Source organism: Notolabrus celidotus, chromosome 20 (genome assembly GCF_009762535.1).
Source record: "Notolabrus celidotus isolate fNotCel1 chromosome 20, fNotCel1.pri, whole genome shotgun sequence".
NCBI classification, from domain to species: Eukaryota; Metazoa; Chordata; class Actinopteri; order Labriformes; family Labridae; genus Notolabrus; species Notolabrus celidotus.
Window position 1 is genome coordinate 23,239,193 of NC_048291.1, and position 24,953 is coordinate 23,264,145.

General features: G+C 39.5%; 1 protein-coding gene across 3 annotated transcripts in view; it reads left to right on the forward strand.

Moving 5' to 3' along the window:
• The first annotated feature begins 240 nt into the window (after nt 1–240).
• znf385c (zinc finger protein 385C) overlaps nt 241–24,953 on the forward strand; it is a 142,859-nt gene continuing 118,146 nt past the window's right edge. For 2 of the 3 annotated variants that reach the window (XM_034711044.1, XM_034711047.1), the window contains exons 1-2: nt 241–370; nt 3,237–3,313. The gene's annotated coding sequence lies outside the window, so the exon portion shown is untranslated. Of the gene's footprint in view, nt 371–3,236; nt 3,314–10,746; nt 10,859–24,953 lie in introns of those variants that run through there. The other variant, XM_034711045.1, reaches the window with a different exon arrangement.

A 24,953-nucleotide genomic window follows, 5' to 3' on the forward strand; every position in this document is an offset into this window, starting at 1 on the left:
CCCAAAGATCTTACAGTTCCATTCCTTTAAAAAAAAAATAGAAGGAAACTTGTCTTGACATTTATTAGTGAAAATGCAGGTACTCATTTTTCATGAGTTACTTTTGTTGAGTTATGTATTTTGGTAGTGCTGTAATCTGGTTTTATTTCCTCTTTTATTTTGTAGGTCATACCTTGTGTTTTCATGTCACGCTTTACTTCCTGTCTTGATTGGTTTCACCTGTGGCTCGTTAGACACACCTGTGTCTTGATTAGGTTCAGTATATTTAGTGTGTGTGTGCCTTCCTGTCTTTGGCAGATTGTCGTCAACCTTTCCCTGAGTCCTTGTGGTTTACCCAGTGCCTTTTGGGTTTTGTATGGACTGTTAAGAAGTAAGTTTTCTTAGTTTTACCATTTGGCCTTTATTTATGAAATCTCAATCGTCTGCATGTCCCTTTGTTTTGTCACTCAACAAACTGTGAGAAATATAACCTATATCAGGGGTTCCCAAAGTGGGGGTCGCAAAACACAAATGGGGGGTCGTGAGATGTCTTCCAGAATGTTTATTTTTTTAAAATGATCTAAAATTAGTAGATTTTACCCATTGAAGTAAAAAAATATCAACAAAAATACTAGCTAAACTTGAAATAAAACCTTAAAAGTAGAAAATGTAATGAGTTTTCTGCCTTTCTTTCTTTAGATGACTCCTAAGTTTAGGGTTAGTGAACAGTTAATTATCAAAAGCATCAGTAGCAGTAGGTTAATTCAGAACGTAGCAGGACACAGCCACATGCTCATACAGGTAGGCAAATTTTCTGCAGACCAGCTAAATGAAGCCACATTAAATCACTTTGATGGACAGTGGGGGTCGCAAGACTTTGGCTCCAATATTTTGGGGGTCGCAGGCTGAAAAGTTTGGGAACCCCTGACCTATATGATACTGATATCCTTACCAGAGTCTTCTTAAGTTGTATTAATACAAAACATACTTCCACAGGAACTATTTTAAAGCATTTTAATCACTTCAATGCTTAACATTTACATGCATTTAGCTAAACCAGTTCAATATTTCAGTGTTTGAATTTACAGTATCTGGCAAAAACAAAGGTAATAATGAACAGCAGCAAAATCCTTCTCAATCTTCAGGAATTAACATATTCCATCCTTTTCTCACACCATGTTGCACCTGTTAAACACCGCTATCAAACCATGCAAACCACTCAGCTACAAAATGTCTTTATGGATGAGAAATTATGCATGTATAAATCAGCTCAAGTTCATATTTCATTCTTCAGTACACTCAATATGGTAATGTGTACCATTAAGTGTCTCCTTCATTAGAATTGTGTTCTGTGAGTGAACAAATTTGAAGCAACCAAGGTATTTTCTATGTGTTACATTTGCCACACTTTATGCTTAAAGTGTTGTTACAAGATAAGAATGGAAATACGTCACAAGAGGATTTTAGTTTTGTTAGGAACAAAAAACAACAGTTTTATTGAATATCAGTCCTCGGGCAAATGATCTTACTGAAGACTAAGAGTCTACAGCCAAGCTTTAGGAGCTCTGAGAGGCTGCAGACAGTAAATGCTTACGATGCAAATATGCTGATTTTTAAACAGGTTTAGTGTTCACCTTGTTTATCACAGATGATGACCTTCAGGGCTGAGAAATAAAAAAATAAACGTAATAATTATTTGAAAAATGAATGAATGAATCAATCGGACTTTATTTATAAAGCGCTTTTCATACAATGACATTGTAACACAAAGTGCTGTACAAGAAAAACAACCTAAAATAGAATAAATTAAGAAAAAGATCCCACCCCCAGCCCCGACCCCAAACCCACACAATCCTGAGGTTAAGAATACAATATGCAACAATAGTAATACAAATAAAATAAATAAATAAAAAATAAAAAGAAGTTGCTGAATGAACTGAGGAAATGCTCTCATGATATCTTAATGAGGAAACACTGGAGGTAAAATAAAATGTTAAAACTCAACACAGGAGATTAAAATCACCAAAATAAAATACATTTCTAAGATAATAAAACACTAAAATATTAAACCATTAAAAAAATAAGATGCTATAGTTAAAATAGATAAATAAAGTAGAATAAAAGTGACTAAATTTGAACTAGATAATGAAGTGATGGATCAACTCTCTACTAGACTTACTGACATCATCATCTCTACATTTGTGCCCCGAGCATGGCCAGAAAAGCAGCATAACACCCTTGCAGGTTGTTTGTACATCGCAGGACCAACGCAGTGAGAAGATAATTCACTCTCCCACCTGTATGCGGTTTAGATCTCACCGGACCTCCATGTCTTCAGTTTGCTGTTGAATATCCAAGCATAAACTCAAGCATAAAGAAAATAAAACAAACTAGACATTAGACATGATCATGTTTGAATTGAAGTATAACCGGCCTGTGGGGAGTACTTTGTGTCTTCTACTGACTTCTACCTCCCACACCATTTTCTCTCTTCATATATTTGTGCAAACCACCTAGTTTCCTGATGTGAATGTGTTGCTGGGAGAACTTATCAGGTGAGCGTGACAAAGAAATCAGAAACTGACAGAAAATAAAAGCGATCCATGTGTCTGTGTAGCCGAATGAGGAGTGATTATATCAGTCGATTCAACTAATGGACTGTGATTATGAGCCTCATTTATGACGAATGACTCCTCTGCTGCCTCTTCTTGTTCGCACCATCTCTTTTGTAACCATACAATGTCACTATAATGAAGAACTTGGTAAAATCCCCAATGTATTAAACCTATCTTTCCATATAGGTCTGACCCTCTGTCTCCATCTTGTAATTAAGTGAGGCCTGGAGTTCATGAGCTCTGACTCTTTCATTACTTTTCAAAAGGCTCAGATGTGCTGATAAGGGGGAAACTTAGATATCAATACAACTGCTATTACATTAGTCTATATTAATTTGACTACCATTCACTGAGTTTCTTAGTATCATTCCAAGGCTATTCAGAGATTTATAGATGATTATCGTTCTGTTATTCAGTCAAGTTTTAGTGAATCTGAAGCCCGACAGCCAGAAGTGTAGGCTAGCCATCGACAAAACATCAAGAAGTAATATTTGACGCCTTCGCAAAATGAATACATCAGCTTGTGGGAATCAATATACAAGTATCTAATCAAAGCAACAAAGATTGCTTGAACAGATAAGTACTCAGTGGTATAAACTTCTACAGACAGAGCTTTAACTTGTTCATCCCTCCCTCCTTCAGTCGCCCCAGACAGCAGCAGAGAAGAGGTGTGAAGATTTCTCCTGAGTGTCACTGACGATGAATCCCGAAGAGCCAAGGTAGGCATTCATGTATAATGTAGGTTCAAGAGGGAAAAAAAGCCTTTTCAAAGTGAAGAGCTTTACTGGACTCTCACACAGGGTCATCACAGAGGCTGTAATTCTCTGCAGACTTTGTACAGTGAGCTACTTTTAGAGAATGATTTCACATAAGCTGCCAGAGGGAGAGCTTCCTGGTAAACAGACAGTGGTTCACTTTAGCAACAGACTCCTCTGTGTAAAAAAGGTGTATGAAAAGACATTTCTGCTTATTAGTATGTATAGCTGTTGCTTCCCCGTCCTCCCTATGGGATATAAATCTGGTTGCATGTGTAGGTAGTGTGAGCGTTTTCAGGCTTTGTTCCTCTGCTGGCGCTGTGTCTCCCTCATGGGGGAAAAAATGCCGTGAAAGTCAGCAGCAGCATGGGAGGTTAATTGCCAAGTTATAAATCACACAGGACAGTAAGGCTGCAGGTGCTGTTAGCATATGGCAGCACTTACTCAGGTCATAGCATAACCTCTCCTGCAGTACAGTGACTTTGTCATTCCTGCCATAATATTAACATTCAGGTGATTTGTCATTTACTGGGTGAGCTTATGAAGAAACAAATACTGAATGTCATTTGAATCACAATGGAGGCCTTGCACGGTGTGTGGTGTGCATATTTATCCAATCAGTGCACATTCTGATTAGTCTCCAAAGATTTAATCAAGTCATTTCAACTGCAGTCATGCCAAACACTGAGGAGTTTGAGAGGAAACCGTACAACAGATTCATGTCAGGAATATCTTCACTTCATCTTCATCTTTGAAAATGAAAATACTCTAATATTAAGAAGAGGTATTTTTTTTACCAGAATGTAAACTGGAAAAAATTGTCCCTCCAAAAACAAGACAAAATTTTTTTTCCAGGTACTTTTACCTTGAAAGCAAAAAAATCTTTCAATAGAACAAGTGAAAATTTGCTTGGTAAGATTTCTTAAAATAAGACGTAATATTTAGAAAACTGTGATCTTAAAATTAGCAGGGAAAACTTATTATAGCAATATTTTATCAGAATTTAAAGCGTAGTGTCTCAGAATAAGACAGGAATTCACTCACATTTTTTTTGCACTTATAAATTTCATGTCAACTTCTTCATTTGAGATATATTCCCCTTAATTTGAGTTGTATTATAGCAACACTTCTCTAGGTTTAAGACCATCTTGTTCTTGAAATAAGATTACAAAGTTTAATTTGAGCATTTCAAGATATAATGTCTTCTCATTGTTTGCTGGATAAACTAATATTCAGTCATGCTGTTATTTAGGATAAGCCAGCTATGCTCAAAAGTAGGTGTGTCATTGTGTGCATGTAGTTTGAGGATGTATATTTGTATCTGATTTAGAAGAAACAGTGCCTGAAAACTGAAACCCACCCTTAAAAACAACTCTTTCTTTCTTTCTTTCTTTCTTTCTTTCTTTCTTTCTTTCTTTCTTTCTTTCTTTCTTTCTTTCTTTCTTTCTTTCTTTCTTTCTTTCTTTCTTTCTTTCTTTCTTTCTTTCTTTCTTTCTTCTTTCTTTCTTTCTTTCTTTCTTTCTTTCTTTCTTTCTTTCTTTCTTTCTTTCTTTCTTTCTTTCTTTCTTTCTTTCTTTCTTTCTTTCATCAATGGAGCTGTTTTCTGATAGATGCATTTACTTAAATCAAGTAAAGGGTTTATCTTAAATCACGATGATCCGTCTTCTACAAATAAGATCTCAGGTTGAAAAATGTATGAAATGTAAAATAAACCTTGTTTCTTCTAAATTACAACTCAAAACAAGATCATTTCTAGATTGTTTGACTTAACAAGATATTTAAGATGCATTGTTTTAAAACAAGTCCCTCTAGCTCAAATGAAATTGTTAAATAAATGTATCTTAAATCAAGTGGGATAAGACATTTTGACTAAAAATAAGACAATTTCACTTGGTAAGAGTTTGAGTTTTTGCAGTGTATCAAGTTAGCAGTACTGAATCCTACACTCACTAACTATAACTGACACATTTCCAATAATCAGTCTCAAGAGATTTGAATTCAGTCTTAATTTATAAAAGAAAATTATTAATTCAGAACAGATGAATTAGATATCTAAAAGGAAATTAGCATGAATCGCCCATCATTTGATATTTGATCAATTTAAATATGATATCATTATAACCAACATAATGTTAATGTTATTCACTCTAATTGTGCTGCACTCCTCTTGTATCAAAGCAACTGTCTCCCCTGCCAGTTCTCTTCTCCATCTTCAGCAGTGATTCTTCATTTAGTAACTGTCACTCACATATGAGTCTGTCCCACTGCTGGCATGTTGAAAATTGATTGAGTTTAGATGGACAACCGTGCTCTGACTGACAGTGACTGTAGTGCAGATTATCAAGCAATTTCTCTTCCAGGAAGTCAATAAATGTCTGAGGAGGAAACGTTGATACAGTGTCTCCTCTGCTTGTTTGTTTTTACGTGTCTCTTTGCATTTTATCTTCTTTCCTTACTCAGCAGCTGCCTTTTTTCTATTGCATCACATTTATTTTGCTTAAAGCGCCTCAATGACTACAATAATTAGCTTTTTTTGGTAATGCTGCTGGACCCTGCAAATTATTACTAATGCCAAGGGAAAGCAACCACGCCAGAACGAGGAGCATCATGCCCGTTCTCTGGGGAAGGAGCAGAAGTACACCATAACTCATCTTGCAGTGAATTATGGGATTTTAAGCAACTTCCCTTTTTTTTTGTTATAGAGGGAAATATTAAACTCACAGCTTCTTACCCAGGGGGGAACTACCAGGTGTATAACAGTCACATTCAAGATCCACTACGTACCAAACCCTGAAATCTCACTTTTCTGTCACTGCTCTCAGTCAGGAGTTACAGGTTGCACTCTGTGAAACAGATTATTTTATTAGTCAATTGCCAGTCCATTAAAGCAAGGACATTTTATTGTGGTGTATTTTTAAGACATAGTCAGAAAAGAGACCTGGCATTGTGGGGAATTATCTTGGAGAGCACTTTTATGCTTGTAAGAGTAAAATGAGCTATCAAAATGCTGCTTATTATATTCCTTTTATACTAAAAGACTAGCATTTCTTCTTTGACAAGTGAGGCAGTGTGTATCTACATATTTTATACAGTATATGGTACATCCTGTAATAAATAATCACACCTAAGTTTACTTTTTTACAGCTACAAGTGGTGGTAAGTCATGTTTTAGGATGCAGAACGTGAACGTTTTTATGGATTAAAGGACTAAATGTATTTTTCTTTTATCATGCATATACGTCTCTTTTCAGCCTCTTTTGAGCTCAGCATTCCAAAGTTCAGTCTTATTTTTTCTTTCTTGATAAAAAGCCACTTTAGCTGCACTCATGCTGAAGTTAATCATCTGCATGAAGTGCCATCTTTCTTTCACCGGTCCTCCTTTTGTTTTGCACCTTTCCAACCCTCACTCTGGTCCATCAGAGGCTCCATTTAAAGATGGATTTTAAAGTTCATGTTGGATTGACACAGCTTGCCACTTAGGTTGCCTTGGAAACCATGTTGACGCATGGACAGGTTGTTGAGAACAATGAGAGTGGGTGTTAGAGAGGCTAAAGAGACCGGTCAAGATTCATGAATTTTTACTGTACAGCTCAACACACCTAATCTAGATTACCTCAGCAGGAGGGGAACACACATGTGTTCGCATGTAGCTACAGAGAGCACAAGAAGAGCATGCAGAAAGACTTATCAGAAATCCCTTTACCTTTCAGGACCTTTTAAAACTCATATTTAATATGCATTATTTAAGTTGTAATAAAGAACCATTAAAGGGTGCACAGGGGTGCATTGTTAAGCAGAGGTGTCTCATAGCAAGAAGATTCATTATTAGAAACTCAGTAAAGGCTTTTGTGTGGAGTTTGCTTGTTCCCCCCGTGTGGGTTCCCTCTCCATACTCCTGGTTCCAGTTTAATCAGTGACTCATAAATTGCCAGTAGGTGTGAGCAGGTCTTCTTGTTTGTATGTTAGCCCTGTTATAGACGGGTGACCTGTGCAGAGTGTACCCTGTTGGTTAGGCAAGAGGCAGGGGTAAGGAGATGCCAATGATCCTCTCTGCTCCCCTCTGCTAGGTTTTATTATCCATGATATAACACTAATAAAATATGCATTTATATAAAAAAAAAAAGCTTACCTTGTAAAATCTTTTAGATCTAGAGTACATAAAGTTTGATGATAAGGTTAAAACCATGCTCATGTCTGTGCAAAGTCTGAAAGCAGAGTAAACAACTTTAGCTCAATCATTAGGAACGATACAGCTTACAAATAATATTTATTTGAGTTTGTATTCAAAAACAAATTATATCTTATTTGCTTTATAAGTGCAAAAACTGAATTGTAAAGTCAACACTGGGTGGGTAATGTTTTGGACTTGTTTGACAAGGAAGTAACTGGTCCCAGCCAAGACATAATCTGGATCACCAGATCGTATTAAGTCATTTTTGCATGTTTGTTGTCCAGACTAAACTGACAAAATAAGAAACTTAAGATAAGATTTTTTGGAGTTACTTGTTCAGGAAGATTGTTTCCTTTGGACAGAGCCAGGCTAGCTGCATCCTCTTGTTTCCAGTCTTTGTGCTAAGCTAAGTTAGCTTAGTGTTGACAATGCGGCTACTCCATATTTACCCTACAGACATAAAGAAAATGCCCCAAAAGAAATAAACTGGTTCAGTATCCAGCTGCACAAAAATGTTTTCAGTTTTTAAAGATTTTCATTCATTAGTACAGTAAGCAGGGTCATTTTTATTATACTTTTATCACCAACTAAAGTTAGGCTATAAGTTCCCTTAAATGAAATACGCTCTATATTCAAGGTTTTTCCTTTTCAGGACTTCTCTTTTAATTTGAGATTGTTTATGAAAACTGCAGGACAAAGGTCATATCCCACCCACCTCTTTATATACCACTACAAGCAATCTATAATCAGCACTGTCAGCACTAAAAGGGCAAGCTGCCTCAACAGTGTTGTCTGGAACCTTATACCAGGCAGGTGCACACCGGTTTGATGGGGTGCTGGGGTTGGACAGTGACCAGATACCTATTAGGTCTCTGAATCTGGCTTCTTTCCTGCCCTTTAGCCGTCACAAGCAGCTCTGATACTGGCAAAGAGGACTCATACTGAGACTGAGAAAGCAAATTAATAGTCAAAGAGAGAAGTGAGCCATGTTTCTGGCATGTCTCATTTTTTAAAAGCTGAATAGCACCATCCAAATGATAAAAATCAACATAAATGGTTATAGAGAAGTTTCAAGCATCCTACTCAGAGGTGCTAATGGCGGATGCTTGTGGGGAACGATGATGGTGTCATGTTTCATTTACTGTAGTCCCCATGTTCTTCACTGTGGGTTATTTTTATGATCACGGCTTGTTCAAGTGCCAGCACATTTGCATGAAGAAGGACATATCTAGTGCTCATAAATAGGAGAGCCAGGAGCATCCATTACCTCTCTGGTGACAACCTGTTCTTTGCATTTCCTTCAGTTAGTCACGCTAGTGTGAAGGAGCTCAGCGCACTATAATCAGGGCAATAAGCCTTTCTGTTAACTATGCCACATTTAAATCAGTATGTGGGCCCATGGGGAAATGGAATTTAATGGAACAAATGAACTATAAAAAGGCCCGGGATCTGGGGAGTATTTTGGTGACATCATCAGCAAACTGCATACTAAACAATGTTTTTCTTGGATGACTAAAACCAGGCTGGCACTGAGAGATGTTTATTGTTCCTGCTGTTACCATTTTGGAGTCTGGGAAACTGTTCAAATCTGGAGGCATAAACACCTCATTGAGTAGACTATACACTCTGTCACATTACATTTTCACATTATTATTTACTTTCAAGGGCAGATTAAATGTCACCATCACTTTAGGTCTGATGTTATGTAGCTTATTATCATCAACAGTCTGAGTTTCAGCTGAGTGACTGGATAGTAAACACAATCATCCAAATCAACAGACAGATTTGGGGAATTTGTACTTAAACTTGTTACATTTTGAGGACACAGTTGAGTATAGTATTCTTTTTTTTGTTATTTAAGTTTTTATTGACTTCATCACATGAAACGCCAACAAAATAAATGATACATCCATATTGAAGGGCATGTACTGTCAATATAATATATATTTTTTTAAGTAAACTTAAGACTTACCTTTTTAATCTAGCTTTTAATTTGGAGTAATTTATTTTAGCCCTGGACTGCATTATTATTATTATTTTTATTATTATTTTATTATTTTTATTATTATTTTTAATTATTCTTATCATTATTATCTAAACCATTGTTTTAACATGTATTTATTTATCTTATTCATTTATTTATTGTGTTCATCTTATCTTGTTAACTCTACCTTATTCTTAACTTTTATTTCCACTCTTAATTATTTTATTAATTTTACTGTGTTGATTTTCTTTTCTTTTTTAAGTATTTTTTAATTTATTTTTTAATCATGCCTTCTATAATTTTATCATTGCTGTTGTTTTCTGACTGTCTGTTACTCTGTGAATCACTTTGGGCTACATGTTTTGAGATTTAAATGCTTAAATTGGTTCACAGAGCAAGAATAGAAGTTGGTTAAGTTGAATTGGAAACACTAGCATCATTTTTTTTTCTCTTCTTTTAACTCTGAGTTAAATATGCCTTTTCATTCTGAGGAGATGGGAGTATTTCTTCATGAAAGTTGCTATTTAAATAAAGTTGAGTTGAGAATATACAACACAGAGCATTTTTGTTGAAAGACCCTGAGTATAGTATTCTTGAAGACAAAAGATCAGTGCTCAATCCTGATGAGCCTTCATATAAATAAATGTAATGCATGTCTGGGCAGAGAGTGAAAAAGAAGTGAAATAAAATATCACTGTTAATGCTACTTTATTTTAATGTAGATGAAAGTAAAAAATTAAATGAAACAGCCCTACTGTAAGAGTTGAAGTGCAGTCACAAGTGTAAGAACAATGTTGATCTGTGGTGTGTTGAAGGAAACAGCTGTTCAGTGTGAACTGGAGTAAATTCCAGAAGAAATGCGAAAATATCCGGTCATGATTTTTCCAAAATAAAACAAAATTATTTACAGCTTTGGGGTTATGCATTACATTTAAAAACATGATAGCCAAGATAAGGGATACAAACATTAAAATATGCATTCAATTTTTCTTTATTGTAATTTTCGGTGTCTTTTTCAATGGCCCTATTTAGTTGGAGGTTATTGTCTAATGCTTAACACATACTACAAATAATAAGAAGTACTTTAATCATTTTAAAGAGGCTTCTCCGTCTCTAAAAGAACATCAACGTCCACAGATCATTTATTACTGCCCACTCTGCAGCCAACACGTTGAGTCCTTTACCCTTAAAAGATACTTCCGGTCTCTGTTTGCGTAACTGTGTGTCACTTCACTAAACCGCTGCACTGGACAGCTCTGCGTTTTGAGTTGGCAGCCAGACGTTCCCAATCTGTTCCCACTGTTGCTGAGCGCGGACTGAGCACCGGGGGAAAGTCGGAAACGGAACGGGACCGGTAAGACTGAGCGTCTTTCTCTTTTTCTTCATCTTGTTCTGTCAACCGTGAGGAGGAGTGTTGTCTCTGGGAGATGAGAAAGTTTTTTTTTTTCATTTGGGCTTTAATTGATGCTGATGCGATAGTTTCAGGTGTACAGGTTGGCTTGAGTTGTGAAAAGCAAACATGATGTTGTAGAGTTTTGTGTTCCGCTCATTGCTTTTACCTGATTGGTGGATTAACTTCACGTTAGGTGTGGATAAAGATTATGGATTTGAGAGGTTGTGCGTAATTGCTCATCAGGACAGCAGCAGTCTAATCCCTCTTCTCCACACTTGTCGACCTGTAGTGAAAAATAATACTTTGAACTTTTATAAGTGATGACAAGTAAATACATGTAAAATAAACCATGAAAACTGCTTCTGTGGCATGAGGATAAAAAACGAGGATAACCATAAAGCAGTTTAGGAGATATTTATTGTAGGAACTTGTCTGTTTGTTCTTACATCTCTGAGCTAGGATGTCCTAAAACAACTATAAAAGTTGCTCTTTCACAGTCAGCAGTTGGTCGATATTTGCAAACCTTGCTTCCTTCATGCACTCAGTCCTCCTCTGTTCCTTACATTGTGCTCCCATCCTGACTTAATGATCCTTCTTAATAGTATCTTCCTCTGAAAATTGTCAATAAGCTCCCCCCCAAGGTGCACTGTGCAATGTGCACCGCAGCCCATTGATATTACATTCAGCTTAAAAGTAGAAAATAAAGTATCTTCTTTTCTCTTAATTCAAACCACTTTAAAACAGCTTTCTTGTGGAAACTTGAACTAATTTCTAAAATTGACCTCGACTTCTGTCAGTCACTTCTGAAAACATGAAGTATAGTGTCAGGGAAATTACATCATTTCAAGATATTTATTTAGCTTTGCACTGGAAACCTTCATAAAATGATTACATAACTCTGTGTCCAGTAAATCTGCATGTCCTGCTGAGGGGCATGCAGCTACATATCATAACTGACTGCATATTCAGGGTCCATTGCTTTTTGAAGGGGGCAAAAATTTGACTTTGCATGCAATACCCCGGGACATGGACGTGTTGTCATGACGTGCTTTGATTCCACGCACACATTGAATACAATTTCCTGGGAGCAATTATGAGACATTTAACTTCCTTATGCTCTTGGAGGATTTTTTTGAAGTTTGACATTTCAATTTCATCTGTACAGAGAGAGAAGTATTTTGTTGTTGTACAGATGTTTGAATCAGTCTGTCTCCATAAAGGGAGCAGAAAGTATCACTTAAGTTTATTGGATTATCCACTGAACACTTCTTTTGCTGCTGAAAGCTATACGCTCAATAATTGTTGCAAGAAGTCAGCGGTCTGATAAATCAAGCTGAACATCATAACGTTGATTTATAGAACATGACATAGTGCAGCTGCTCTGTATGTACACACTTTATTTATGGTCAGCACCTTTTGAAACGGCCTTTTCCTGCTGAACATCCATGCCTGATAGATGTGACAATCTATCATGCTGTTCTGATTAAGTGTGCAATAATTTTTCACAATCATTTGAGCTTTTTATCACTCTATGTTATGCCAAAGAGCTTTAGAGAGTTTGGACTCTGTGAAGTGGAGGCAGAGCGAGTAGAGCTGGTGTTTAATGGTACACTTGTTCGTCATGAGCTGTTTGGTGTGGGACTTCTGGTTTCAGGAATACAGAGCTGTAATCACAGTCTGTGTAGATGTGGTTAATGTAAATTTGAGAGTGTAAATTCAACTTGGAGGTCTTCTTTGTGGCTGTCACCACAAACCATGCTTGGTTAAGCTAGCTGGATTGTTATGGTGAACACAAATGAGAAGGCAAAAATGTATAAAGAGCTCTGTTTTGGAGTTTTGTGGTTTCTTGTCAACAATGCAGAGTCACAGCTGAGTTGAGAACAACATTTTTTCCTCTTTCAAGGGACCATAAAGATCTTGAATCACACTGTATTTTACCCTTTCATTAAGCCTGAAATTACCAGTGCAGTATTTAGTTTTATTGATGTCCAATGCAAAGTGCCCCATTTTTAGGTGCAAAACACGTGAAGCTAGCTTAACAGCACATAAACAGAGTGCAGAGTCTTCAAAGGAAGGAACTCCCAGTTTATGAGGTAGTTTTGATTGCATCCATTATTAGTAAGAGGATGAATAAGACCCAGCCACGCAATTGAAATGTTTGCTGTTGCTAACTGGATTTATTGTAGACAAAAAGGGTAACCTTGCACATGTTTTGTTGCCACAGGAGCAAATAAAAAAATGCAAAGGGTGTCTCCTGCTTTCAAAAAGAAGTCTCCTGCATCTGATTTAATTTATCTTTTATAGTGATTTAATGCTTTTATCATGGACATAATCCACTTTACTTACTCAGTTTAGTATTTGTATTACTGTTGATATTAAACAGTTTGATTTGGCTGTTTAAAAAAAATGAAACAAGTTTGTGTGAGAGAGAAAATTGAATGTTGGTACAAACAATGTGTCCAAGAGCAGGTGAAAGAGGTGATTATGTAACAGAAATACCCTAATTATAAGCACCCACATAGCCTGCAACTGCATGCAGAACAACACTGACAGAATAACATCTGTGTTTTGATCATTTCTCATCACCTCTTCTACAACTCTTCATTTAGAGCACATCAGCATCCACACATTCGCTCTGTTTCCCCTTGCTAGTTTGTTTAAAAGGCCACATGGGACACACTTTAAAATTGTAAATGACAATCAAATGTTTGCATGATCTTTTTTAGAGTAAATATGTGCATCAGTCTGTTTTGTATGTTCACAATTTTTAAGCTCATTTTAATGATGTAAAGTTAGTTTTTAGTTAATTTTTTATGCAGCAGTAACTTTGAAGTCAGGTGTTTATCTCTCTATCCCAGTTTGATGTGTGTAACTGAGATGGTTAGGATAAGGATACCCTGAACCGCGTTTTGGCTTGCTCTAATTTTCAGCTGTTTTAAAGCTTGTGTTAGCTGCCAAATAAATGCAGCAGAGAGAGGCCAAGCTGTAGCTGCTCAGTTGCAATGCATCTCGGTACTTGTAGGCAGATCTCTGTGACTAGAACAGCTTGTCTTTTTAAGCCAGTAAAGCTTGCACTGAGGAGTTCATTGCTTAAATCTCCATATTGACTGTCAAAACAGAAAGCTATTCACAAAAAGGAGCTTTAAATGCTTAAATTGGTTCACAGTGCAGAAATAGAAGTTGGTTAAGTTTAATTTTTAAAACTATAGCATCAATGTTTTCTCTTCTTTTAACTCTGAGTTAAATATGCCTTTACATTCTGAGGAGATGTCCCTATCTCTATGGGAGTATTTCTTTATATTTATAGGTCTTGTTGTCAGAGATGATGCAGAGTGGCAGGAGACAAACAGCCTGCCTGTCACTTTGTGTTTTTGGAGGTGAGAACTCATGTGAACATCCACTTCAGGAAGCCCGTTATGAAACATACAGAGACAAAATGCATTACAGTACTTTGACGCTCCTGGTTGTGCTCTCAGTGAAAACACTTGCTCATGTCGTGGGGTCATTTGACAGAACGCATCAATATTAGATGCAAAAAGGGGTCACTCTGCGTCTGCACGCAGTGCTCTGTCCACATGGGGAATCTGATGGATCGGGTCTTTTTTAGAGATGTTCATCTTAGACTGTTAGTGTTTTCTTTTTAAGGCAGCCACAGTGAACCTCACACGCAGAGGGAGATCTAAACATTAATGTCGTCCTTTACTCAGATTGGTTTCAAAAGACATCCTTGTGTAAAGTAGAGTTAAACATGGTGGGCAGAGAAGAAAAAAGAAACAAAAAACATAGTATTAGTTAGAGTTTTTATTCATCAGTAGTTTGAGCATTTATTTCCCTGACTGCCTGTCATATATACTCTCCTACATTTTGTCACAAATATCTGCGCTCTCTACCACATTTTCAAAACAGTCTCATTACTGTAGCTTTAGCACTTTGAGGAGAATGTTCCATTATTTTGCATCATTGCACAAGCTGCCTCTCCAATACTAAGAGATGTTTCAGCCTTAATAACACACAGTCAAGATGACTTCTTTGCATATCAGTGCATGTAATGCTCCGAAGACATAACAGCATGAAAACAACGTGAAGACTTTTCCAGATAAAACAGACGAGAGAGAGAGAAATAGGCGAATGTGATGTGTGTGACTGACTGGAAGAACTGTTGGCAGGAGCTAACACTGAAGAGTTTGGAGGAAATCAGAGTCTCATGTGATGTCCAGCTAGCTCTGTGCAGAAACTTCCATCATGGGGCTACCTTCTATCTGTACGTTTCAGAGCATGCTCTTGTATTTCTTTCAATCTAGTAAAGAAGTAAAAGTTGAACTTCTACTATTAGCAAAGTCTTTGTTTCTTAAAATAATTGTTATGTAAGAGTGAAGAATGTGTGTGCTTTAGGAGCCCCTGCCACAGGGCCTTCAGCTTCATCTTCCTCTCATATAAACTCTCTTGGTTTATATATGCATGTGCAAAGCCTCTTATTCAAGCATGTTAGCTGTTGGCACAATCCTTTTTTCCTCTTTCATATTTCTTTCTGTCAGCCACTTTCTGCCTCTCACCTTGTAGCTTCCTCTGTGATTTTTCTCATCAGCTGTTCAAGTGGCCTCTTGCTATTTCGCTCTGACCTTCTTCAGATCCTCCTCCTCGCAGTTATCTTTGCTATCATCACCCGCCGAGCCAAGGTGACCGGCCCACTCACTCTGAGCTGCACACACAGCTGGAGCCCGCCAGGCCACAGACTGAATATCTTCACTTTGGGATGTTTGCTGACCTCTCTTCTTCTCCCTCTGTGTCCTCTCCCCTCTCTGTGTGTGACTGCTAACCTTGCGTTCACCGTACCATCAGAGGAGTGCGGTGACCTTCAGTTGGATTCTATGAAATGTATTGTGCTAAAAGCGGTGATGTACGAGCTGCCCACTTTACCCATCGCCAGAACAAACACACAGTTAATTCCCAATTAGCTTGGGGACATCGCTGTCCTGTCGAGCCCAGCAGAGCAGCAATGTCATGTCCAAAGCTGTCAAAGCTGCTGGCTGTTAATGTTAAGTACTCAATAAATGCATTTTTAGTTAAACAAAAACTCACGCATAAAAGATGTATGTGTGGGTTGTGCTGTCTGATATCACATTTTCACAATGATTTCTTAAAATATTGTGAAATGTGAAAAAGTTGTTCAAACATTGAGTTATCTAATCAGCATTTAGGAATTTCAAATGTGTCCTTTGGGGGATATAATTCCCACGCTCTGCATTTATTCAGATGTAGTATCATAAATTAGTTTAACAAGCAGGCTTGATGAATAAAAATCCCCCCACATCACTTCAGAGGATGTTTGAGAGGCGAGTAACAAGCTGTGCAGGGATGTGTGTGCAGGTTTATCAAAAAAGGTGCATTTCTTAAAGAGACATGCACACCAGCCTCGCCCTCTCTCCCCTTCTCTCCTGCTTGCCCTGAAGGAGCAACGGAGTGATTGTGCCCTTTCACTTCGGTGCCCTCTGCTGCCCAGAGTCGGTGACCTATGTGAAGCTGGAGGTGGCAGAGACAGGGTTGGGGGTTGGAGTGGATGGGGGTCAGGGATTCTGACAGCTGCACAGAGCCAGCCTCAGGGTATGCAGCCTGCCCTTTTCCTGTTCCAAACTCCCTCCCTCCCTCTCTCCCTCCCTCCAGCCCTCACCCCCTCCTGCCTGGCAGAGTGGCATACCCAACCGTAGGTGCACTGCCAGAGGATTGACTCAGAGGAGAGGCTGCCTGCTCCTCAGTGGAGAGAAATGACACTGAGGACCCTAGGGAGGCCAGGTTTAGGTTTCACTGTCTCCCCCTCCTGTGACACCTTTTACACCTCCACACCCTCTTGTGCCAAAACAGGAAGTGATCTGGCAGCAAGAAGTCAAAGCAGAGCAGAAATGGGAGCTTCACATACCTTGTTTGAGCTCTTTTTGATTCATGGCTTCAAAATGTTTCGCTTCATTAACAGAATGCAACAAAAGTCTCCATAAATACTCAAATGTGTGTAATGACTCATACAGACAGTGACCCCAGTGTTTGAGCTGCACATTAATTTCCACAAACATGCGCACACACAGTGGTGCATTTATGCTGCAGAGCTGCTGCTGAATGACGGCGCTCTGGGGTTAAACACTGGCTCAGTGTGTTCATCCAGGTAAACCCCCTCCACCTCTCCTCACAACAACACTAAATAGAAGACTTGTTTGAGTCCAACCACAGTCACCTGGAACGGGGGGGCAAAATGGTTTGATGTCATAGATGTCTTTCATGAATATGCATATGTTGTGTGTGTATGTGTTTGTATGTGCATGTGTGTGGTATCCAGTATGAACAGTCTTAAAAACATTTTTTTTAAATCGCTGTGGTTTAAAGCATGACTTTTCTTTGCCACACGCCCACCTTCACATACAGGCCTTCATTCAGTTCACACCTGGTAGTCACCCAGCACAAGCGTGGTCTTTCAGTGGAGCCCAGCCAGAGCAGTCTGGGGTTAATTGCCTTGCTCAAGGGCATCCTAGTCATCAATATTGACAGAGGGGGAGAGTGTTACTCATTTGCCTTTCCATGTCAAGATTATTCATAGCTGAGAGGACGAGTCTTTCAGTCTTGATGGTGTGTGCTGAGCTCTCGTCCTCATCACTTTCTGAGTTTTTTATTTTGCATGTGCAGGATTACGATAGCAACATTCATGTGGCAATTCATGGGGTGAGGTCTGAAAGACAGTTTAAGGACACTCTTCAGAGCGGTTCAATGTAGAGTCCCATGCGGGGTTGTAGTGCCAAAACAAGCACACCAACTCATCCCAGGCTTTTTTAAATGTCTTTACTGACTGACTGAGTGAAATGCATTCGATAAAGTAAAGGATAGTTGGCAGAAAGGGATTATTTGAGACAAAATTTCAGAATCAGGTTGCACTCTAAAAGCTTTTGAATGATATTGTGTGTTTGAGCATAAATTGGCCCTCACTTTAGCTTTAGCCTTTGTCCTATATGTATTTTTGCTGCAGTAAAGAGGCTCAGTAGTTTTCTTCACTCAAGTCAAAGATGACAAACTATTTCTAAAACTTTTACGTCTGATTTGTCTTGAATGTTTGAGCACTGTTGGTGGATCAGAAAGAAAAAAGAGATCTGAAAAGACAACTTTTCATTCTGTTGTCACCTCCGTCACTTGTGTAAGAAGCACATGATGAATATGTTACACCAGCAGCCATCAGGGATGACAGGCACCCTACAGTTCAAGATCAGCTGGGTGTCATCTGTTACATCCAGCTATCAGGGGCTTGAGGTGAACTTGTTCCTGTCGGCGCACGTGAGTCTCATCCCTCAATCACAGTTTAAATCTGTGTAATTCATTCAATTCATCGGCTGCACAAGCCAACAATCTGTTTTTTTCTCACAGTGTGAAATTGAAACAGCTTTTGTTCTGAAGTATTTGCCTTAAAACTCCATATTTAACAGGTTAGAAGGGTGTGTTGTTCTGGAGCAGTGCTTCAAACCTGTGTCAATAAACATGAGGGGTAATTTTCTCAACAGTCACACTTATCTAGCACTTGACCCAAGTCTTCTTCAAGTGAGCCCAGGAGGAGGTGATGACTAACAAATCTGTTACACTGCTCCTGCATCAGTAATACACAGAATATTAATTATAACCGAGGGAGATTCTTTTTACTGGAGCATGATATACTGCTCAGAGAAATGAGAACAACAGATACAAAACTGTTACCTGTAGAGAGGAGGTAAAAACAGACAAAATCAGGTCAGTCATGGTGTTCCTTTCTGAGTGCATCTCTTGTAGTTTTATAAACACATAACAAATATTTACAAATATCTCTTTCCTTTTATAAATCAGTTCTTTATGTTGTGTTCAGGTCTTGTCTCGTTCACTTTACTCCTCTGCTGACCTTAATATTCTCAGGTCGCATTCACACCAGAGCTGTTTGGTCCACTTCAAACAAGTCCTGATCAGTTTCCAGGGATTGTCTGGCTCGTTCGGAGTGGTGTGAAAGCTCATTCGAACTCTGGTGAGGACCAAACATGCAAACAAGTGAACTCTGATGCGGTTTGTCTGAGGTGTGAAAGAAAAAAGGACATGCTTTTAAACAGAGGGCAGAAAGTGTAGAGGGCAGTGCATTGATGGTTAGGGCTAGAAGATAAGCCTTTTTCTCCTTCATCGTCCGTGTTTTTTTGGGACAATATGGCCACGGATGAACAGTGGTTGGAACCTGTAGTCAAAGGAGAGATGTTGGTTTGGGAAGTGTTAGTAGTATCGTCCACTATTGGTCGGAGCATTATCTGAATGCATGATGACAGACTGTGAGGAGAGCAAAACGGGCTGCCATGATGTAAACCGTGAACCGCAGAAGTCTGGCTGTAATTTGTGTAATCCCTGAAAAGTTCTGCAACAAGTCTGCTTTTGGACATTGTGCCTTGACACCAGCTCTGTCTCACTTCTCAGGTTGCTGTTGAACTGTAAATAATGGAAACGCACTGATAAGGAAGCAATCGCCAGAAGTTCTTTAACACTAGTTACACCTTAGGTTTAGAAAAGTTGGCCATCGCTCCCATGGGCTACATCGTCATCAGACTCTACCTATTTGAACCTTTTGTAAACAGACCCGTTGGTAAAGCCTGGCATATTACTGACCTTTAACAAGCAGGTTAAACAGAACCATGAGGACACTGCATCCTGTTTTCTCCCAGATTGAAGAAACAACAAATCAAACAGTTGTCAGTATAATCATTGGATAAATTGGCTTTGATTTTCCCCTATAAATACATAAATATATACAATAACCATCAGTTAGTACGATACTAGTTCCTCACATAATGTCTTCACACATCCAAGGTTTAGCACACATGGTATTTTGACTTGTTACACCGGTGTGATGGTGAATGGGGGCTTCTATGTGTCTGTAGATTGTCTCGCTGTAGTTTCCAGCTTTCATCCACATACCCTTCCTCTGGGCTGAACAGCTGTTTTATCTCCTGCACCGCACACAGCTCCTCCTCTGCCTCCCACCGCTCTGGCTATCAGCTGTCAGAGTCATTACAGCTCTCAGGAGGTGGTACCAAAGCTTCCTCCATCCCGCGAAGCCACCAACCCCTCACCCACCTCCATGTCTCATTGATCACACAACTAATCCATGCTGATCACAGTAACCTCCACCTTCTGAGGGCTGCATGGGAGGCTTTCCGGCTTGTGTCACTGTGTCTCTTATTGAACCGAGCACGCTGTGAGGAGAGGAGCCTGGATATCAATGGGTGTGTCTCGGCTCACCCCAGATAGCCTGATAGCGTCGGTGATGCTGAAGATGGGCCTATGATGCTGCTATTGACGTAGTGGGTGACTCAGAATTTCTGATATAATTTAGCTTTCCTTTTTCATTTAATGTGTGCCGTCTCCTCACAATGAACTGGAGCTTAGCAAACCAATCAGCAGTGCCCCGGCCTTTGATTAAAAGTCAGATTATCACGCGAACACCATATGTTGGATAAGCAGCTCTAGAAAACTGACCTGTTTTTTCATACATGCGTTTTCCCCACGGTATCTTTTTCTCCTCTCTATTGCAAAGGTGTTTTTCATTTCTGTGGGGGATGTGCCTTTGCACTCTTCTCGAGGCCTCTTATCATCTGTGTCAAACTCGTGGGCTGAAAACGGCTGTACGAAGCTCTCCACTTCGCAGGATCCCACATTAACTTCACTTCCTCAAGTTAGAAATCCCTCTCAGGCTTGCAGCAGCAGCAGCAGCCAAAACTTCAGCTCTTAACTCACCCGGCTGACGCACACATCGACTCACTGATCCGCTAAATCACTTCTGTTAACTACATTGATTCGCTGTGTCTCCCTCTGTTTCTTACCTGCTCTGTGAGTCAGTTCTTCCTCAGTGTAACTGACTTCTTCTTCTGAGTCGACAAAGTAGAAAAGATTTCCTCTGAAAATGATTCATTGCACCTTTTCACAGTCAGATTTAAGCCTTGCTAATTTCAGCTTTTGAGTTTAAAACAAAGCTAATGAGGCTGAAAAATCTGAACTGCACTTGTTCCACATTAGTTGACTTTATCTCCCTCTAGCTCAGTGTAGGCCATCACAGACTCACGATGGCCTGACAGGGCCTATAATTGAACCATATATTTTGGTTTCCTCTCAGTAAAGAGAGGGAGATGGGGCATCTTTCAGCGCTCCAGTCCTCGGAGCGTTTTTGCTGACAAAACAGGGGCTGTCGGGGTGGGGTTAACAATCGTAACGCCACCGCTGTCAGAGAGTGGGGCGAAGAAAAAGATAAAGAGACAGGGAATGGATGCACCTACTCTCTGGAAGAGGTAACACTTTGAGAGAGGGAGGACACAAAGAAAGAGGTAAAGATACTTGTGTTAAAAGCTCCCTGAAACAACTATATAAGAAAATGCTCTCAGATAGTCCACCTCTGCTTTGTGCTGAGTGCTGTCTCCTGCAGCTGGATGAAGCTTAATACAGCTGCCCTTGAAGTGTATTGTATATTTCTATCACTCATAGATGTCACACACTGTATTCATTGTTAGTGTTAAACTTCTGTAGACTTAGAAATACTTTTGAATAATGGTACAAGTTTTTCTTCTTCTTCTTCATTGTGAAAAAAGGTTTAAAAAAAAAGCAACCTGATGAGAGCTTATCGTGTCTACTTTCTCCCAGTGGTACGGAAAGGGTGGTTCAGGATCTGCAGCCATGTGACGCTTCAGTGACTCTCATCTAAGAAACAAGGCGAGAATCAAAACAAGGCACTCTTCTTCTTCAAAATTGAACCCCAAGAGTCTGCAGGAAATCAATAGCTGGATCGCTGTAGCGAAAGAAAACACACTCAGTCTGCGCTCGGCTAATGTTTTCTGATGGCAAACTTGGAAAGAAAACACCTGAACAAGAGAACCTGTGGGAAATTGACCATCTCTTGTCCTTTTTATTATTTATTTACCCTTGTAACGTCATAAAGCAACATTCATGTAAGAAATTAGATTGAGTGTGTAGAATGGGAGTCTCACAGGCATTGATTTACTGTGTGATATTGGCAAACTAGAGTGTTGTGTTAAAGCTTTCGTTATTTGAGCCAACACAGGCCTTTTATGGGCTGATCATGTTACCGGCACTGATTACTTTCATGCAACAATAACACCTCTCACAAACCTGGAGGATTTTTTATTTTCTGCAGTATTTTCCATGAATGTAATGTGACAATTGAGTTAAGAAATGCAGCATGTTGCAAATATTAAATGCCATTTATTTAAGATAAAATATTTGAAGGCCTGCTGGTTTGAAACGGTTTGATTGACATTTTGGGAAATGCACGTATTGTTTGCCTGGAGTTGCATGAAAGGACTGAATTACTCTCATATTTGTATTTTAAATGTATCCCTATTTTTAGAAAAGAGAGCAGAGTGGAAACTGCTCTTTATAGCCACACTACATGATGTTTGTGGAGGAAGATGTTTATAAATGGAATCGTAAATGCCATCAGTGGAGGACAGCAGATCTAAAATGTCGTGTTAAAGCAGAGTTACAGGTGCTGGTTTTATCGTGTCAGCTTGTTACATTTGCAAAAAGCCAGCTGTGTAAACATATTTTATTCTGACAGCTTTGTAGAAAACTATGACTTGGAATGTGGAATACATTTGCTCTTAGTTTTAAACCTCCATGTATCTACATGCTCCCCCTTGGTCACATCATACGCAGCCATGGCCTCCATTTCCACTGTTATGCCGACGACATCCAGCTTTACATTTCAACCACATCCATCACCGCTGCTTCCCACACCACCCTCACAAACTGCCTCACTGAAATAAACTCCTGGATGCAAACAAACTTTCTCAAACTCAATTGTAATAAATCCGAAATTCTTATCATAGGCCCAAAATCCCTCACTTCCACCTGCCCGGACTTCTCACTCACTATTGATAATTCCACCGTTTCAGCATCCACCCACATCCGTAACCTTGGTATCATTTTTGATCAGTCACTCAACTTTCAACAACACATTAACAATATTTCAAAAAACGCTTTCTTCCACCTCAAAAACATCGCCAGTCTCCGCCCCTCCCTTTCCTTCACTGCAGCTGAAACTCTCATCCACGCCTTCATCACCTCAAGACTCGATTATTGCAATAGCATCCTCTACGGTACACCCAACACCCTCCTCAACAAATTACAATACATACAAAACTCAGCTGCACGCCTCCTCACTCACTCCCGCTCCAGAGACCACATCACCCCAGTACTCCAGAACCTCCATTGGCTTCCCATCCCCTCAAGAATTCAGTACAAGATCCTCCTCATCACCTACAAAGCCCTCCACAATCTAGCTCCCTCCTACCTCACCGACCTTCTACAGCCATATAATCCCTCCCGCAACCTCCGCTCCACCAACGCCAACCTCCTCACCCCTCTCACCAAACCCAAGCACCGAACCTGGGGGGACAGGGCCTTCTCTGTCGCTGCCCCCACCCTCTGGAACTCTCTCCCCCAACACCTCAGATTCTCTCCCTCACTCACCAAATTCAAATCCGGACTCAAAACACACCTATTTACAAAGGCTTTTAAACTATAATTGATTGTTTTTTTTTCTTGTTTTGTTTTATTTTGCTGCCTTGCTCTTCTTTGCTTTTTTTTTTGCACTGTTTTCCTTTGCTTTTCTATTATATAATTTTATCTTATTTTCCTGTAAAGCGCTTGGAGAATCTTTTAAAGCGCTTTTATAAATAAAATGTATTATTATTATTATGTATTATCAAATGTTCGTCTGTCAATCATTTTCCTCAAGTCCTTTATATTTGTCTCAACACTATTTTACTGAGTAGTATCTTTAAGCATACAGGTAGTTGAGTTTCTCAGTATTTTAAAAGTGTGTGTGAAATCCTTCTGACAGAAAGATGAAACTGTGTTGCTAGTGAGAAGAACATGTGTAATTTTCTCAACACTGTGCTCAGTTATAACTGCTGGACACGGACAGCCTGCCCACTTCAGAGAACGTATCAAGGTACTCCTCCTTCACTGTAAACTTTTCTATGGCACATGAACACACAGACCTCCTCAGGGCTGGACTCACATCTAACCCTAAAAGCACACAGTGAAACTGCATTCAGGGGGACTGACCCTTTGCAGGGTTTGAAACATACACAGAGTAGCCCTGTTCCCCTCCTGGCCCCGGACTCGGGGGCACACAGAAGCCTTCAGAGGGATGACGGCAGAAGGATAAGTTTTGATGGAAATGACAAACATTGGGTCTCTGTATTTCTGTATTTGACTTCCTCCCGCACCCCTGGCACAGCTCTCTCTGCACTCTGTTCATGTCAACACACACGTCTTTGAGACACCTTGAGAACCATGAGTCTGATTTCTGTGTCTAATAGAAGTCCCTCTTTCTTACCTCTTTTTAATATCTGCTATGTGATCTCCCAAGCCCCCAAGCACCAGCCAAGTTAATCCAACTTCCAGGATAACAGTAAGCCCATGTCTTCCCAACAGTGTTAACTTACAGAGCTTTATACCAGAGAGATTGAGCGAGGAGTGAGAGGAAGCCTATCTTTCAAAGAGAGGAGTAATGGGCCCTGAGGGCACTTCTCAGCTCCCGTGTAAGCCCTTGCTTGTCTACATGCCTAGAGAGGTGTTACATAAATGACAGAATATCCTCGATGGCCACTTTTTGTATGCTAAAAGCCTTCTCCCAGGTTGGTGTTTATGTTAATGACTTTAGTCAGGGTTTTGAAGTGCCTGGATGATGAGCAGCTAGCCTAGAACAGAGAAGTGGCTCTGACCTTGGCCCACTTCAGGGAAACGCTCTGGTTTCTGACTAATAGTGTATGCTCTATTCTCTCTCCCTCAACATACACACGAAATAGCTCCAGCATGCCCCATTAAGCAGCATTTTAATTGTTAACACGGCATACCCTGTCCTTGGCACACATTAACTACTTCATATAAATGTCAATCCCAATTAAAGACGGGCCGAGGAGACGATTGATTTAACCAAGAACAGGCATGGTGCGGCAACCACAATGGCCCTTACTGGCTTTCAGGGAGTTTTTCTGGGTCT